Source organism: Paramormyrops kingsleyae, chromosome 6, assembly GCF_048594095.1.
Source record: "Paramormyrops kingsleyae isolate MSU_618 chromosome 6, PKINGS_0.4, whole genome shotgun sequence".
Lineage (NCBI taxonomy): Eukaryota > Metazoa > Chordata > Actinopteri > Osteoglossiformes > Mormyridae > Paramormyrops > Paramormyrops kingsleyae.
In genome coordinates, this window is record NC_132802.1 from 29,040,573 (window position 1) to 29,056,004 (window position 15,432).

At 43.7% G+C, this 15,432-nt stretch overlaps 1 long non-coding RNA gene and 2 pseudogenes across 8 annotated transcripts; 2 read left to right on the plus strand and 1 right to left on the minus strand.

The window, feature by feature from the left end:
- The first annotated feature begins 27 nt into the window (after positions 1–27).
- On the plus strand, positions 28–8,722 carry LOC140591662 (uncharacterized). 8 transcript variants are annotated; one of them, XR_011991946.1, is made up of 9 exons: positions 28–1,570; positions 2,348–2,491; positions 3,830–4,259; positions 4,436–4,593; positions 4,730–4,873; positions 4,984–5,430; positions 5,777–5,943; positions 6,044–6,290; positions 8,542–8,722. It is a non-coding gene; the product is annotated as an uncharacterized lncRNA (long non-coding RNA). The 8 variants fall into 8 exon arrangements; XR_011991948.1 differs by having other exon boundaries at positions 4,984–5,041; positions 5,293–5,943; XR_011991949.1 differs by having other exon boundaries at positions 4,984–5,041.
- Positions 8,723–8,749: 27 nt separating this feature from the next.
- Positions 8,750–10,119, plus strand: LOC140591664 (malate dehydrogenase, mitochondrial pseudogene; annotated as a pseudogene).
- Positions 10,120–13,948: 3,829 nt separating this feature from the next.
- LOC140591749 (malate dehydrogenase, mitochondrial pseudogene) lies at positions 13,949–15,382 on the minus strand (annotated as a pseudogene).
- Between the last annotated feature and the right edge of the window lie 50 nt (positions 15,383–15,432).

The following is a 15,432-nucleotide window of genomic DNA, read 5'->3' on the forward strand; positions in this document are numbered from 1 at the left end:
ACTTCCGTGATCAAACTCATCACCATTGCTTTACACTGTAAAAAAATAGCCAACAGATAATTTGAGCGCCCACAAAGGTTACAGCAGATTCTTCTGCTAAATCTCTTCTGTTCATCTGCTCAATAAACGTGTTATCTAACTGCTTAGGACACAGCGCCGCATATATAATAGCCTGTAGCTACAAATGCTAGTCTGATTATGTTAACGCAGCCTGTTCGCTGTGTGGTAAGATCTTGCTATATTATAAGATCCCCTACATAAAGTCGCTGACTTGAAGCTAAGGAGATCATACTTAATACTGAAATTTGACTTTTAAAAAAACCAACATCGCAAATCAAATCACAACATCTGTCAGAAAAACCATAATTAGATCCTTTCCCCAAACCGTTCAGCCCTATTGTCATCTGACTTAAATGTATTCGATGTTTTGTCATCCTTTCTCCACTGTTGCAAATTTTCCAAGAATCATTTCTCCCAGTTGTTGGACTGATTGATTTATTTATTGAACTCCGACTTCCAGGGTTGAAATTTGCGATTTCAGGGATGAAGACGGGGAAATCCAAACAGAATCGCACTGGCAAAATTGGTCAGAATCGCCGGAATTGCGCGGCGTGGCGACAGGTGGCACTCGATTGTTTTACCGGCGGTAAGCCAAAACCGACTCGCTGCTGCTAGCCGAGCCCCCGTAGTTAATCCTGGGCGGGGCGCCAGAGCGCCTAGTTCTGGGCGCCTCAGTTTGCCCCGTAGACTCCGAGACGGTACGTAGTGTTTCAGCGGTCGCGTACAAGAAGTGTATTTTCAGTTATATTGTATAGAATTATGTAGTTTTGCTTTTGTTTACGTTTGTGAATAAATATATTCGTGTGCCGTTTCATGTCGTTTTTGTTAAAATGCGTTATTTTGATGGATATAGGTGACCGGGCTTTTTATGTTCTCTGTTAGGGAGATGACTGTGTGTAACCCCTGTATCCACTTGTTTCAGGAATTACTCTACTCAAGTGTGTTGTTTATCCAGCACTGGTATTTTATTTTCCTTTGTAATTGATCGAATGGTTGTGTCCAGTTTGCAGTAATGCGTACAACTTATTTGCTGTGAGCGGAGTTTCCACAATGTGGACTGGGAGACGGTAGAAGACTGTGTGTAACCCTTGTGTTCACATGTTTTAATAATTATTCTATCCAAATCGGTGGACAATAAACACCACCACAAATCCGTCGTCCAGCTAATTGTACAGCGCGATACGAACACAGCGCAGATCCACTACCAAGTAACGGGTGTACAACAAGCGGGAAGCCGGAGCGCGCCAACACCCAAGAGCGCTCGCGTGCACAACAACTTTTATTTTAATCGATGTCAGTGCCATTGCTAAGTGAGAATCTGCATAATTTCTATTTTGTTTTAATCCTAGCAGCAAACCAGTAGTCAGAATGTTTTCCCGCATTGCAAGATCAGCTGCAAGCACCGCTCGTACCTTATGCACATCTTCCCAGAACAATGCCAAGGTGACAGTGTTGGGTGCGTCCAGGGGCATCGGCCAGCCCGTCACTGCTCCTGAAGAAGGGTCCCCTTGTGAGCAAGCTCTCGCCTCTGTTGTTTCGGCTTGTCTGTGCTGCACAATTATAGGATACAAGTAAATGATAAGATTATATATGAAATCGCTCAGGGCAAGGTAATTTTTGGTATGCAATTGCAGAGCGATCTAACCCTGTCTTTGTTTCAGCTCCGTACCACCCGACTTTTCCTGCCTCCTCTTCCCACGCCTCCAGAACCATCCCACTCTCATCCAACCTAACCCCGTTCCTCCCCCGTGGATCCGCCATCGTTGCCACCCTGGGTGATGCCTGTGCCCATAACTGCCCTGACGGTATGTTATGTGTCAGGGTATATCTTTTTAAGATTAAAAGAACAAATTAATTCAGTATTTATTAAAATGGTATCCAGAACTCCAGGCCTGCAAATCACTTTTGCAGCATATTAATGGATTAAAATAAAATGGAAAAAGCATTCAGTCATAAAAAAAACAATGTGAACAGCTTGTACAAGTTTGTATACAGCTCCTAAGAATTACGGTACAATAAGGCAGACTCAGCGAGGAGGCTGAGATTTGGCACAAGAGGGGGTTGTCGGGTGTGCGTTTGTCAGCTCCGAGGACACTTAGTGCAAATATTTCTTCATCCCTATGTCCTCAAATCTACTTTAAGTGAAGTTACAAACTGTTGTTTTGGCTTGTCTGTATTGCACAATAATAGGACACAAGTAAATGATAAGATTATAAGTGAAATCGCTCAGGGCAAGGTAATTTTTGGTATGCAATTGCTGAGCGATCTAACCCTGTCTTTGTTTCAGCTCCGTACCGCCCGACTTTTCCTGCCTCCTCTTCTCACGCCTCCAGAACCTTCCCTCTCCCGTCCGACCTAACCCCGTTCCTCCCCCGTGGATCCGGCATCGTTGCCACCCTGGGTGATGCCTGTGCCCATAACTGCCCTGACGGTATGTTATGTGTCAGAGTATATCTTTTTAAGATTAAAAGAACAAATTCCTTCAGTATTTATTAAAATGGTATCACAAACTCCAGGCCTGCAAATCAGTTTTGCAGCATATTGATGGATTAAAATAAAGTGGAAAAAGCATTCAGTTATAAAAAAAAAAACGATGTGAACAGCTTGTACAAGTTTGTATACAGCTCCTAAGAATTACAGTACAATAAGGCAGACTCAGCGAGGAGGCTGAGACTTGGCACAAGAGGGGGTTGTCGGGTGTGCGTTTGTCAGCTCCGAGGAAACTGAGTGCAAATATTTTTCCATCCCTATGTCCATGGGTGTAAATTTCATTTAACAGTAGGGGGGGACAATAAATATAAAATTTCTCATGAGCAATTTTTGAAGGGGACACAAATAATAAAGTCAAATTGTACTTATAAAGATATGTCCCCACAATGAAAAACTTTGCTTCTATCATTATTATTGTAGCATGGAGACTGCGTCATTATGGTTATTTTCAAAGTTTTTCTCAGGTTCAATGACAAAGCAGATTTTTCCTCAAAACTATTTATTGCATTGTTTGTTAATGTTGTTTACAGTCAAGCCATCAACATACAATAAAATTTAAACATGACTGTTTAAATGCATAATAGAAATTGATTATACAAAAAAATACAGTGGGGTCAGTTCGGACGTAGCATTTAGTAAATGCACAGCTAAACAATATGCTAATTGTGGCCGTTAATGTTAAGTTAACATTATGCCAAGTCGTCACAAATAAAACAATGCATGGGAAACGGCTTTGGCGTGTTAGTTGCAGTGCACTATGCAACAAGCTATTGTAAACAAGCTAACGTTAATGTAGATAAGTAATATTTTAATCGCTAATATAGCAGATTCATGGAAAATTAAATCGGTAATCAGCATTTTTGCCGCAACTAATTTATGAATGAGTCTGCATCAACTACATTAAAGAGAATCGCTTTATTTAAAGTGAATAATATACCCTACTTACTGGAGTTCAACATTAATTGAGCCGCAGCCACAAACCTGACTCGTGTGTAGAGTAGGTGAGATGAACTGGGAAAGCAGGCAGTTGGCCAAACCACTGTGAGGAAGGGGAGGGGGAACTCAACTGTTTCTAAATGCATTTTTTGCGTTTGTTTTTTTTTCTACTTACAGAATTATTTTAGGTATACATACATATATTTTTCACAATAGTGCGATTTTTTTTTATATATATATAATTTTTTTGGGGGGGGACAACCCTCGGATAGGGGGGGACATGTCCCCTCCGTCCCCCCCCCGGGATTTACGCCCATGCCTATGTCCTCAAATCTACTTTAAGAGCAGTACAGCGCGATGCGAACACAGAGCAGATCCACTACCAAGTAACGGGTGTACAACAAGCGGGAAGCCGGAGCACGCCAACACCCAAGAGCGCTCGCTTGCACAACAACTTCGGCCAGCCCGTCACTGCTCCTGAAGAAGAGTCCCCTTGTGAGCAAGCTCTCGCCTCTGTTGTTTTGGTTTGTCTGTACTGCACAATAATAGGACACAAGTAAATGATAAGATTACAAGTGAAATCGCTCAGGGCAAGGTATTTTTTGTTATGCAATTGCTATCAGTCGGGTTTGCCTGAAGACAACATCTAATGATGCCATCAAGGAAGGTAAAGACAAGGCGAAGCAGGATGTGCAGGATACTCTGCAGTGGGGCAGGATCTTCAGCTACAGGCACATGCAAGAGATTTTCAATGATGCGAACCCACTTAGCAGGTTGGTTGAAGAGCTTTTCAGCCTGTTTATATATCATGTTGTTTCTTCTGTCTGAAATTTACAAAACTGATCCTTTTAAATGGATGATTGAGGAGCTGGAGTGTCCTCAATCACCTGGAGTGGTGACTGGTGACTAATGCCCCCCCCTCCCCCCGTTATGCTTTTTTTCTTTACAGGTGAAAAATGTCAGCAGGTTCATTTATTACATGAACTTGGAGAAGCCTTCCTTGGGATTTGTCGAGGAAAGAGATAAAACTAAGTTGTTCCTCTATGAGATGACTGAGGTAAAGCTGTCCAAGCAGATGCAGATGAATTACCTAAAGAGTCTGAAGAGGTTGGTGGCATGTTTTGTGAATTAGTAGCATACACACACACACACACACACATATATATATATATATGCATATATATGTGTGTGTTTGTTTGTGTGTGTGTATATAAACTTTAAATATGTGTACTTCCTCTTTCAGATTCCTGAAATATCATACTACAAACACTGACCTCAGGTACTTGAATGAAGGACTGTGGAGCGACTGCATGTTCTTCACTGAGTACATTGGCTCACCCCAACAAAGCTGTGCCAAGCTGGTGAGCAAGGAGATTGCCCAAAGGAGGTAAGTTCAATTGTTCACACCCATGTAACTTGTTGATTTGGTGATACGTTTTGTCTTCTCTGCCTCTAGTCTTTTCTAACACCCCTGCTGTTCTCAATGTGTGCTGCCAGGAGACCCAAAATCAGCAAGAAATCCTGCTTACCCTACTGCTTGTGACGTCCCTTGACCGTAAGTATTGTACAGTACTCTTTTTGTTACCCATCTTAATGGGCTATACGATACGGTCATCTGTGTGAAGTAGCAGGAAACATCCATACAACGAGGGGCCACATTTGCTCTATTCTCTGAGGAAGAGAAATCTGAATTTATCAAATTTATTTCACATTTCCAGCCAGAACCAAGCAGGGCCTGTTCAAAAGCAGGAATTAAATCTTTGTTGCTGTTTTTCCTCTGCCACTGTGGTTTGACATCTACTTCAGCCATGTGCGTCCACATCTGCTGAGCTCCAAGGGGGATCAAAGAACCACTGATGACCTGGGTGGGATGAGGTTTTTTGTCTCCACCACAGGAAGACATACATAGAACGTCTCAAACGACCTCAACCGGCTACACCAAAAGTTAGCTAATCGTCATGATGCATTTCCCCTACAGTATCTTCTAAATACGTTATCGGGTGTTACGTTAGTTTCTCATATTGTGGAAATTAGCAGGAGAACATTTTAAAACAAATTTGAGGAAGCACTTCTTTACACAGCGTGTAGTTAGAGTATGGAATAGTCTTCCTGCTAGTGTAGCGGAAGCTACAGTAAAACCCTGGGTTCCTTTAAATCAGAGCTAGATAAGATTTTAACAACTCTGAGCTATTAGTTAAGTTCTCCCCAAACGAGCTTGATGGGCCGAATGGCCCCCTCTCGTTTGTAAATGTCTTATGTTCTTATATTAATCTTGCATTTTTGATACCAGATGGACCCAGTGACCAGCCAGACTGCCCAGGAGTGTTTGAAACAGACAGCAAGAGCACGACAGACTCTGAAAAGTCTTTGTTCGCCGATTATCTCACTCATTCTACTCCGACAGCTCAAAATGTGGTGGCGGCCAGTAAGCTGAGGAGCAAGCTGGCAGGTAAATCGGTAAGCATGTTTTATGTATGTCAGAAGACTTGGAAAAATCGACACACGAAATCAAAACCCTCACCACTGAATACTAACCTTAAACTGTTCTCCATTTCAGTGGAAAGTCTGCGGAAGAGGGAACCAGTCGTGCTGCCTGTGGCACTGCACGGGACGCTGCCTTTGGATCAAATCAACAGTTGGATGTCCAGTCAGTATTTGACAGGTTTCTTCAGACCCACCTGGTGACCCTGGATGTGGACGTGCCAGGCAGGAGTGCCGGTTCACAGACGTCAGGCCAGTTTCAGTGACAGCTATACGAGGTTGGTTGGAGGCCCAGATGAAACTCCGTGTGCAGCGTGTCCTCTGTGAGTATTGTTATTTAGAGGTCGACCGCCATGGGTTTTTCAGTAGCCGATGCCGATATTTAGGAGTCGGGGTCAGCCGATGGCCGATATATGCTGCCGATTTTTTTTTGGCCGATAATTGGATGTTTTCCCCTCTATTTGCATGGTAAAATATCACGCTAATAATAACAAACGATACAGAAAATTTCTCAACTTGGCATTTATTGAATACTGACTTGTGTAAATTTAAATATAAACTTAAATAACAAAACACAATACAACTTGTAAACAAACTTATAAACAATAAAAACAGCAGCATCAGAATCTCCTAGTGCACAATATAGCAGCAAACTCTTCATTTCTTAGGAAAGGAAAATTTCTAAACAATACAAAAAGGAATGTGCATGTTGTCTTCAGTTTTAACCCTGGGGAACCCACAGGGTCATACACGACCCTTCCTTTTATTTCTGCCTTACATTCAACCCACTCATCAAAGTTAAGAAATTTTTTTTTTGCTTTACAGCCCATTGAACCAGTAACAGTGACATTTAGTGATTACTGACTCAATTAACCAGATTTTTTTCCACAATAAATATGGCCCCTAACGCGTTTTGAGATTCACCTGTCAAGCTGTGAATAGGTAAGTGGCAGAAATTTTGCATCATCAGTTATAATGTTTAGATGTTATAGAACATGTACAACTAGGTTTTGGATGTTTTGAAACTTTTCTGGCAACTGTGATGATCATGTTCCATGTGCTCAACATCAGCCTCAAAAACAGAGGGAATACATGTGGTACACCAGACCTTACAACCCACCACAGGTAAACTTTCTGTGTGTAGTGCACCTTTTTGCAGGTCCGTTCACTTGACCTGTTTCTTGATGGTTTGGCATGTTTGAAGCATGTGTCTTATTGCCAGCACATGGTGAATGATGAAAAGGAAAACTCAATAAATGCATTTTGCATTTTGGAAATGAGAATGTTGCAAAGATTTGGTTTCTCCTTCTTTTCTGTCCTTATTTCATAGGTGAAATTTAATAATAGTCATCACTTTATGAATCCCCGTGGGGAAATTGTCTTTTTTTTTTACGCCTCCCTCAACTTGGTCTTTGCAAGCAAGCAGTCCATGGCAGCGCCCAGGGAGCTGGGGGTTAAGGGCCTTGCTCAAGGACCCGCAGACATGCTGAGGCTGGGTTTGAAGCGGCAACCTTGTGATTACAAGCACACAGGCTTAGCCCACTGAGCCACATGCTGCCCCTTTACATTAACAAATTAACAAGTTGGAAGAGCATGAACAGTCCAGCGGGTCGTATATGGCACATTTCATAACATGGACTGGGAAAGGGTTATTTTTTTTACAAAACACCTGTTTTTGAGTTCACTGGGTCTGTATGATCATTTTAGCCAATGGAGATATTTTTCCTATAATAAGGTGCTCTGGGTTCCCCAGGGTTAATCCCACTTCCGGTCCCTGAGTCTTCCTTGCCCCACCCGTCCCTCACAGCCATTAGATAGCAATTACTAAAGCAGAAGATGAAATGCAAGGTTAGCATTTTTATTACAGTGCTTTCATCTTCAATTCATTCTACAATTCCAGTATTCCATGCACATTAAAACAATTACACTCTAATACATTTTGAAAGAAAAAAAAACACTAGTAACTAAGTGCATCGTGGTATGATGAGTAGTGTACAAGGCCCAAAACCTTTCACTAACATGTTGCTTATGTTGTTAGCAGACAGATGGCTTACAAGCCAAATTCACAATTAGAATCTAGCGATCGCAGAAAATAAAATAACTCTGTCGTATTACACAGCCTTGTATGCAAGGACAACGTAAGCCCCTAGTGATTGTGACGTTTTCGACGGATAAGCCCGTATAAAAGATAGACATGTTTAATGAGGAAACCAACAGCGCAAAGTCGTGCACTTTTCATCTAGACGTCTGACACATTGTTCGAATCTCCGTTCTCTCAAACACGCTGCAGAGATCTGCCTGCTCCGCCCCACACACACGGAGTGAAACTGTCCGACACAAGAAAAAAAAAAACCAGAAGCAACAGTAACACTGGGCTGCCCGCAGACGTGCCTGTCTGTAAATCGGCGTACTACACTCGTAGTATTAAAAAAAATGCCAAATATCGGCCGGCCAATATGTCGGTCGACCTCTATTGTTATTGACACTAATTAATGTCACGTTTACTGAGAAACAATCTGTGTACATGATTAACATAATCTCTTTAACTGACATAATTTAATTTGTTCTTGACAGCACACTTTGGAAGACAGGAACCCTTTGGATGATCATCTCAGAGTGACATTTTCTGCAGCAAGGACTAACTGTGCACTTGTTTGAACTTCAATTCAGTTCGGTTCTTTAGTCAAGAGTTTTTGTCGCTCTCGACCGGGAGCCGTGGTAGAGGATGTCAGTGCCGTTGCTAAGGGAGAATCTACATACTTTCTATTTCGTTTTAATCCTACCAGCAAACCAGTAGTCAGAATGTTTTCCCGCATCGCAAGATCAGCTGCAAGCATCGCTCGTAGCTTATGCACCTCTTCCCAGAACAATGCCAAGGTGGCAGTGCTGGGTGTGTCCGGGGGCATCGGCCAGCCCCTGTCACTGCTCCTGAAGAGCAGTCCCCTGGTCAGTCAGCTCTCCCTTTACGACGTCGTCCACACCCTCGGAGTGGCTGCAGACCTCAGCCACATCGAGACCAGGGCGCAGGTGACTGGCTACGTCGGCCCAGAGCAACTCCCGCAAGCACTGAAGGGGAGTGAAGTTGTCGTCATCCCTGCTGGAGTGCCCAGGAAGCCGGGGATGACGCGAGATGATCTATTTGACACAAACGCCTCCATCGTGGCCACCCTGGCAGATACCTGTGCCCGCAACTGCCCTGACGCAATGTTATGTGTCATCACCAACCCGGTAAACTCCACTGTTCCCATCACTTCGGAAATTCTTAAAAATTAGATACGCTGGCCACCCTGACGGGCCGGATCCAGGAGGCAGGCACGGAGGTGGTTGAGGCAAAGGCTGGGGCAGGCTCTGCCACCCTCTCCATGGCATACGCAGGGGCAAGGTTCGCCTTGTCTCTGCTGGATGCCATGAATGGCAAAGAGGGGGTCGTGGAGTGTGCATTCGTCAGGTCTGAGGATCACGAATGCACATACTTCTCCACCCCTCTCCTCCTTGGTGGACAAGGAGTGAAGAGGAACCTGGGCCTGGGGAAGCTCTCTGCCTTTGAGGAGAAACTGGTGGTGGAAGCCTTGGATGAGCTGAAGGCCTCCATCAGGAAGGGGGAGGACTTTGTTGGAAACACGCCAGGTCAAGGGGAGGCGCACTAAAAGTCCTCCCTTCACAAGGAAGCTGTTTGCTGGACAATGTACTGTAAATAAACTCTTACGAACTATTTTTCTTTGGCCGTGTTGTTTTTTGGTGTGTGAGGCAGAAAGGTTAATTGTGATTTTTCTGACAGATGTTGTGATTTGATTTGCGATGGATTTTTTTTAAAAGTCAAGCTTCAGAATTAAATATGATCTCCTTAGCTTCAAGTCAGCGACTTTATGTAGGGGATCTTATAATATTGCAGGAAACTGGTGGCGGAAGCCCTGGAGGAGCTGAAGGCCTCCATCAGGAAGGGGGAGGACTTTGCGAAACACCTTTAAGGCCGCCGGCTCTGGCAAGCCTCTGGCAAGCCGGTAATGTTCCAACCAGTGTCCTGAAGCAAAAGTCCACTGGCTCCGACAAGACACCTCACCCCCACTCGGTGGGGTTAAAATGACCTTAATGTTATATTTAGTTAAATTGATGTGTTATATATTAATTGTTAATAAACTGTGTTTTTGATTACTTCTTGGCTGTCTGACTTTGTTAACCTCTGCATGTTTCTCAGAGACTGGGGTTATTCTAACTAACATTCTCTTCCAGCCTCTGACTCAACCCCGTTTGTCCGAGACCCGATGCGACTGCCCAAGTTCAGTTACGGCAAAGTCCGGCCCAGCCTCTGAGGCTCGCACAAGCTGAGTCACGGCATAATGTCTGGCTCAGCCTCTGAGGTGCGCACACGCTGGGTTATGGCATAAAGTCCGGCCCAGCCTCTGAGGCGCACACACGCTGAGTTACGGCAAACACCGGCTTAACCTCTGTGGCCCTCACTAGCTCAGATTTGGCAAGTGTCAGCTGAGCCTCTGAGGCGTTATGGGTCGCCGGGCCCCAAGTGGGCAGCCTACATTGGCCCGATTGGAATTTGCACATCGGCACGACATTGGCCCCAAAATGCTGGCCCATTGTGGGCAAACGTATAGTTTGCAACTGAGAAATTTCTTGTTCATCAAAAGCTGAAGTACAAATTAAAATATTCTGCCCAGTGTAAATTAAGAAGCTGAGGCTCTAAAATCCAGAGTAAATCTTACCGCAGACAACTATACAGAGTTTTAGGCTTCAAAAGCCTTGTTTTTCTCCATGGCCCATCCAGTTTAGCTGTGTAGCTAGCTCATTGGTCATGAGAGTTGACATCACACGCCTGGTTGTAGATGCTACATCTCCACCTCCAACAGTTCCCAGGTAGACAGTCTGCAAAGGTTGATACATTTATAAAGAGGGATTTTAGTAGTCTTACTTCACTTAACTTTTTATGTCACTTTTTAACTCAGACTGTACTAACAACTTTGCCTGTATTCATTAAAAAAAGTATTTTATGAGTGGAAGGTTAATCATTGTGTATATGTGAGTCAGGTCTGCAACATTATAGGCATAGAGACTAACAGAAAAAATGATGATACAAATTATTTCCTTAACAGTTCCTGCAACCTCTCCTGGTGCAACCTCTCCTGGAGCCGACACCTTATCGTGGTAGAGGGGTTTGCGTGTTCCAATGATCCCAGGAGCTAAGTTGCCCAGGGCTTTATGCTACTGATAGGGTCACCCAAGGCAAACAGGTCCTGGGTGAGGAACCAGACGAAGTGTGGCTCATCAGACCCCTTATGATGAGTAAAAACATTGATTCACGTTTTCCCTCGCTCTGACGCGGGTCACCGGGGCCCCCCCCTGGAGCCAGGCCTGGGGGTGGGGCTCGATGGCGAGCGTCTGGTGGCCAGGCCTGCACAAGGACTCTTGTGCATTATGGTATGGAATTACTTTGTGACAAACCATGTGCAACCATACCTGGAATGAGTACTGAGGTTGAATAACGTTGACTGTTATGTGACACTGCTGTCGCAGAACTCATTGGTAGCTCATTTACTGCTGGCTGGGGAGACTCTGAACATGCAGCAGTAGGAGAAGAAGGAGGTTGTTCAGAAGAGGATGAAGTGTGTTCGGTAATAGAGGTCAATACTGGACGAGGAGGAGGTTTGGGTAGGGATGGACATCTTTTTTTACAGCTACACTACCGCAGCCATGGCCCAGCTCCTCCAATCTCTTGTTTGGTCTATTGAAAAAATGTGTATACTATAATTATAAATAGGGCTGTGCAAAATGAAGATGTAACGACAGAAAAATACTAATTGTTTTATAAAATATTCTGTCATTTATTACATTGTGTTGCAAATCAGTTAGTGGTAATGCATTTAAGCTATTTGATACATTTGAATGATACACTAGACAAATGAGAGTTAACAAGACATAAGTCTATCCATGTGATCATTTTACATAAACTATGCTCTGAACCTACAGAAAATGTGCTATATCATGATATGTATCAACGAGATATGAAATGACCTAAAATGTTACATGAGTTTTTGGACATATCGCACAGCCATAATAGAAAATTACAATCTTTAGACAACATACACAAAAAACACAGATGCTAATGGATTAGATAAACCGCAGAGAGTACACATTTTTATTCTATAATGCAGAAATTCTAAGCTTGAAATCTGTGCTTAAGTCATAGCAATGAAACGGGGTAGGAAAATTATTGTACCTTCTACAACGATCTCCCCTTTCAAGCTGTCTTTCTGGATCACTGAAAAATGAAGTGTCCTCTTCAATGAGAACATGGAAAAATTGATAGGCCTACTTTAAAAAACAAACTGAACACATTGATATAACAACCGCTGCACACCACTGTGTACTGAGACGTAAATTAACTAACAATCTAATCTGATAACTTTCTGACAGGAAATTTTAAAACGTGGTCCGCAAAACCGTCGAGAATTTTTTACGGCTAAGATAAATAATATGTTAAAATACGAGTAAATAGCAAATAAACAGCAACAGCAGCATCAAAAAAACTTATAAATTACCTTCTGACAATTCACGCCTGCCCGCCAAAACTCCTCACAAACGACCTCCGTGGCGCGACGGGGAAAAAAAACCGTTACAGTGCATGGGGATACGTAAAGGCGCATGCGCGTTTGGAAAACTATATTATATATTATTATAATAAAAATAAGACTATTTTGGATAGATTTGTTTATTATGGAATAAATAATTTAACTGAAATTAGTTATAATTGTTTAATGCTCACTTTTAAAATCAGGGCCGAAGTTTCTTCCCAGTCCGAGCCCGTGTGCCGTTACTATAGTACCTGACGCTATAGAATTGAACTCTTAATTTATCGGATGACCTGGAACATACAGGCATGTTTTAATTATCATTCCTGTTGGAAGATCGTTCAGGCTACATTTGTGAGCATTTAGACTAATCATTTTCACAGATGAATAAAAATTAAAATGAAGTGTAACTTCCCAGTTGGTGTCCGAAAAAAACCGGTCGTTTGGCGCTGTCCTGGCTTCGTATCACTGATGATACCGGCCTGTGGGGCTGTACCACAGGTATAGTGGGCCAGTGTTCTGTGTCATGTGCAAAACTATCACATGTATTACTTCCGTGATCAAACTCATCACCATTGCTTTACACTGTGAAAAAATAGCCAACAGATAATTTGAGCGCCCACAAAGGTTACAGCAGATTCTTCTGCTAAATCTCTTCTGTTCATCTGCTCAATAAACGTGTTATCTAACTGCTTAGGACACAGCACCGCATATATAATAACCTGTAGCTACAAATGCTAGTCTGATTATGTTAACGCAGCCTGTTCGCTGTGTTGTAAGATCTTGCTATATTATATGAAAAGAAGTACTTCAGATAAAATTATTAATTTAAAATGCTATCCAGGCCTGCAAATCACTTTTGCAGCTTATTAATGGATTAAAATTAAATAGAAAAAGCATTGTCATAAAAAAAAAACAAGGTGAACAGCTTGTACAAGTTTGTATATAGCTCCTAAGAACTACAGTACAATAAGGCAGACTCAGCGAGGGGGCTGAGACTTGGCACAAGAGGGGGTTGTCGGGTGTGCCTTTGTCAGCTCCGAGGTTCTACTTTACGTAAAGTTGCAGACTGTTGTTTTGGCTTGTCTGTACTGCACAATAATAGGACACAAGTAAATGATAAGATTACAAGTGAAATCGCTCAGGGCAAGGTAATTTTTGTTATGCAATTGCAGAGCGATCTAACTCTGTCTTTGTTTCAGCTCCCTACCGCCCGACTTTTCCTGCAATATTATAAGATCCCCTACATAAAGTCGCTGACTTGAAGCTAAGGAGATCATATTTAATTCTGAAGCTTGACTTTTAAAAAAAATCCATCGCAAATCAAATCACAACATCTGTCAGAAAAATCACAATTAACCTTTCTGCTTCACACACCAAAAAACAACACGGCCAAAGAAAAATAGTTCGTAAGAGTTTATTTTCAGTACATTGTCCAGCAAACAGCTTCCTTGTGAAGGGAGGACTTTTATTGCGCCTCCCCTTGACCTGGCGTGTTTCCAACAAAGTCCTCCCCCTTCCTGATGGAGGCCTTCAGCTCATTCAAGGCTTCCACCACCAGTTTCTCCTCAAATGCAGAGAGCTTCCCCAGGCCCAGGTTCCTCTTCACTCCTTGTCCACCAAGGAGGAGAGGGGTGGAGAAGTATGTGCATTCGTGATCCTCAGACCTGACGAATGCACATTCCACGACCCCCTCTTTGCCATTCATGGCATCCAGCAGAGACAAGGCGAACCTTGCCCCTGCATATGCCATGGAGAGGGTGGCAGAGCCTGCCCCAGCCTTTGCCCTAACCACCTCCGTGCCTGCCTCCTGGATCCGGCCCGTCAGGGTGGCCAGCGTATCCGCAGTGAACTCCACTTTGGGAGAACACCGGGACAAAAGCGGAATTATAGTCTTGCCCGCATGGCCACCAACAACGGGAACGTTGACGCGAGCCGGATCCAGTCCCGAGAGTTCAGCCACGAAGGTGTTAGCCCTGACGACGTCTAGAGTCGTCACACCAAACACCCGCTTGGGGTCGTAAACTCCATGCTTCTTAAGAATTTCTGAAGCGATGGGGACAGTGGAGTTCACCGGGTTGGTGATGACGCATAACATTGCGTCAGGGCAGTTGCGGGCGCAGGCATCTGCCAGGGTGGCCACAATGGAGGCGTTGGTGTCAAACAGGTCATCCCGTGTCATCCCCGGCTTCCTGGGCACTCCAGCAGGGATGACGACGACTTCACTCCCCTCCAGAGCTTGCGGCAGTTGCTCTGGGCCGACGTAGCCAGTCACCTGCGCCCTGGTCTCGATGTGGCTGAGGTCTGCAGCCACTCCGAGGGTGTGGACAACGTCGTATAGGGACAGCTGGCTCACAAGGGGACTCCTCTTCAGGAGCAGTGACAGGGGCTGGCCGATGCCCCCGGATGCACCCAACACTGCCACCTTTGTATTGCTCCGGGAAGAGCTGCAGATGCTGCGAGCAATGCTCGCAGCTGATTTGGCGATGCGGGAGAACATTGTCAGTACTGCTTTGCTGGTAAGCTGAAAACAAAATGAGAATTCTGCAGACTCTCCCTCAGCAACGACGAGATTTATACCCTCCCTGCGTTCTATAACTTACGTAAGCAACTACGTAAACACGCAAACTAGGGATGCAACATCTCATTGGAAACGGACTGGAACAGAATGGAAGAACGTCACTTTGTGGACGAAATGCATTTCGGGAGTGAAAGAAATGCATTTTGTGTACGTGGCTTTTCTGAACATATATTTCCATAGAGTAGCCACAAATGCTACAGTAAACACTAGTTCGCTGCTTAAGACTAATGTACCATGCAGTTTTAATAATAAGTAATTAAATAATTCATGATCAAAGGCCAAATTAATATCCGTCGCTTAATTAGC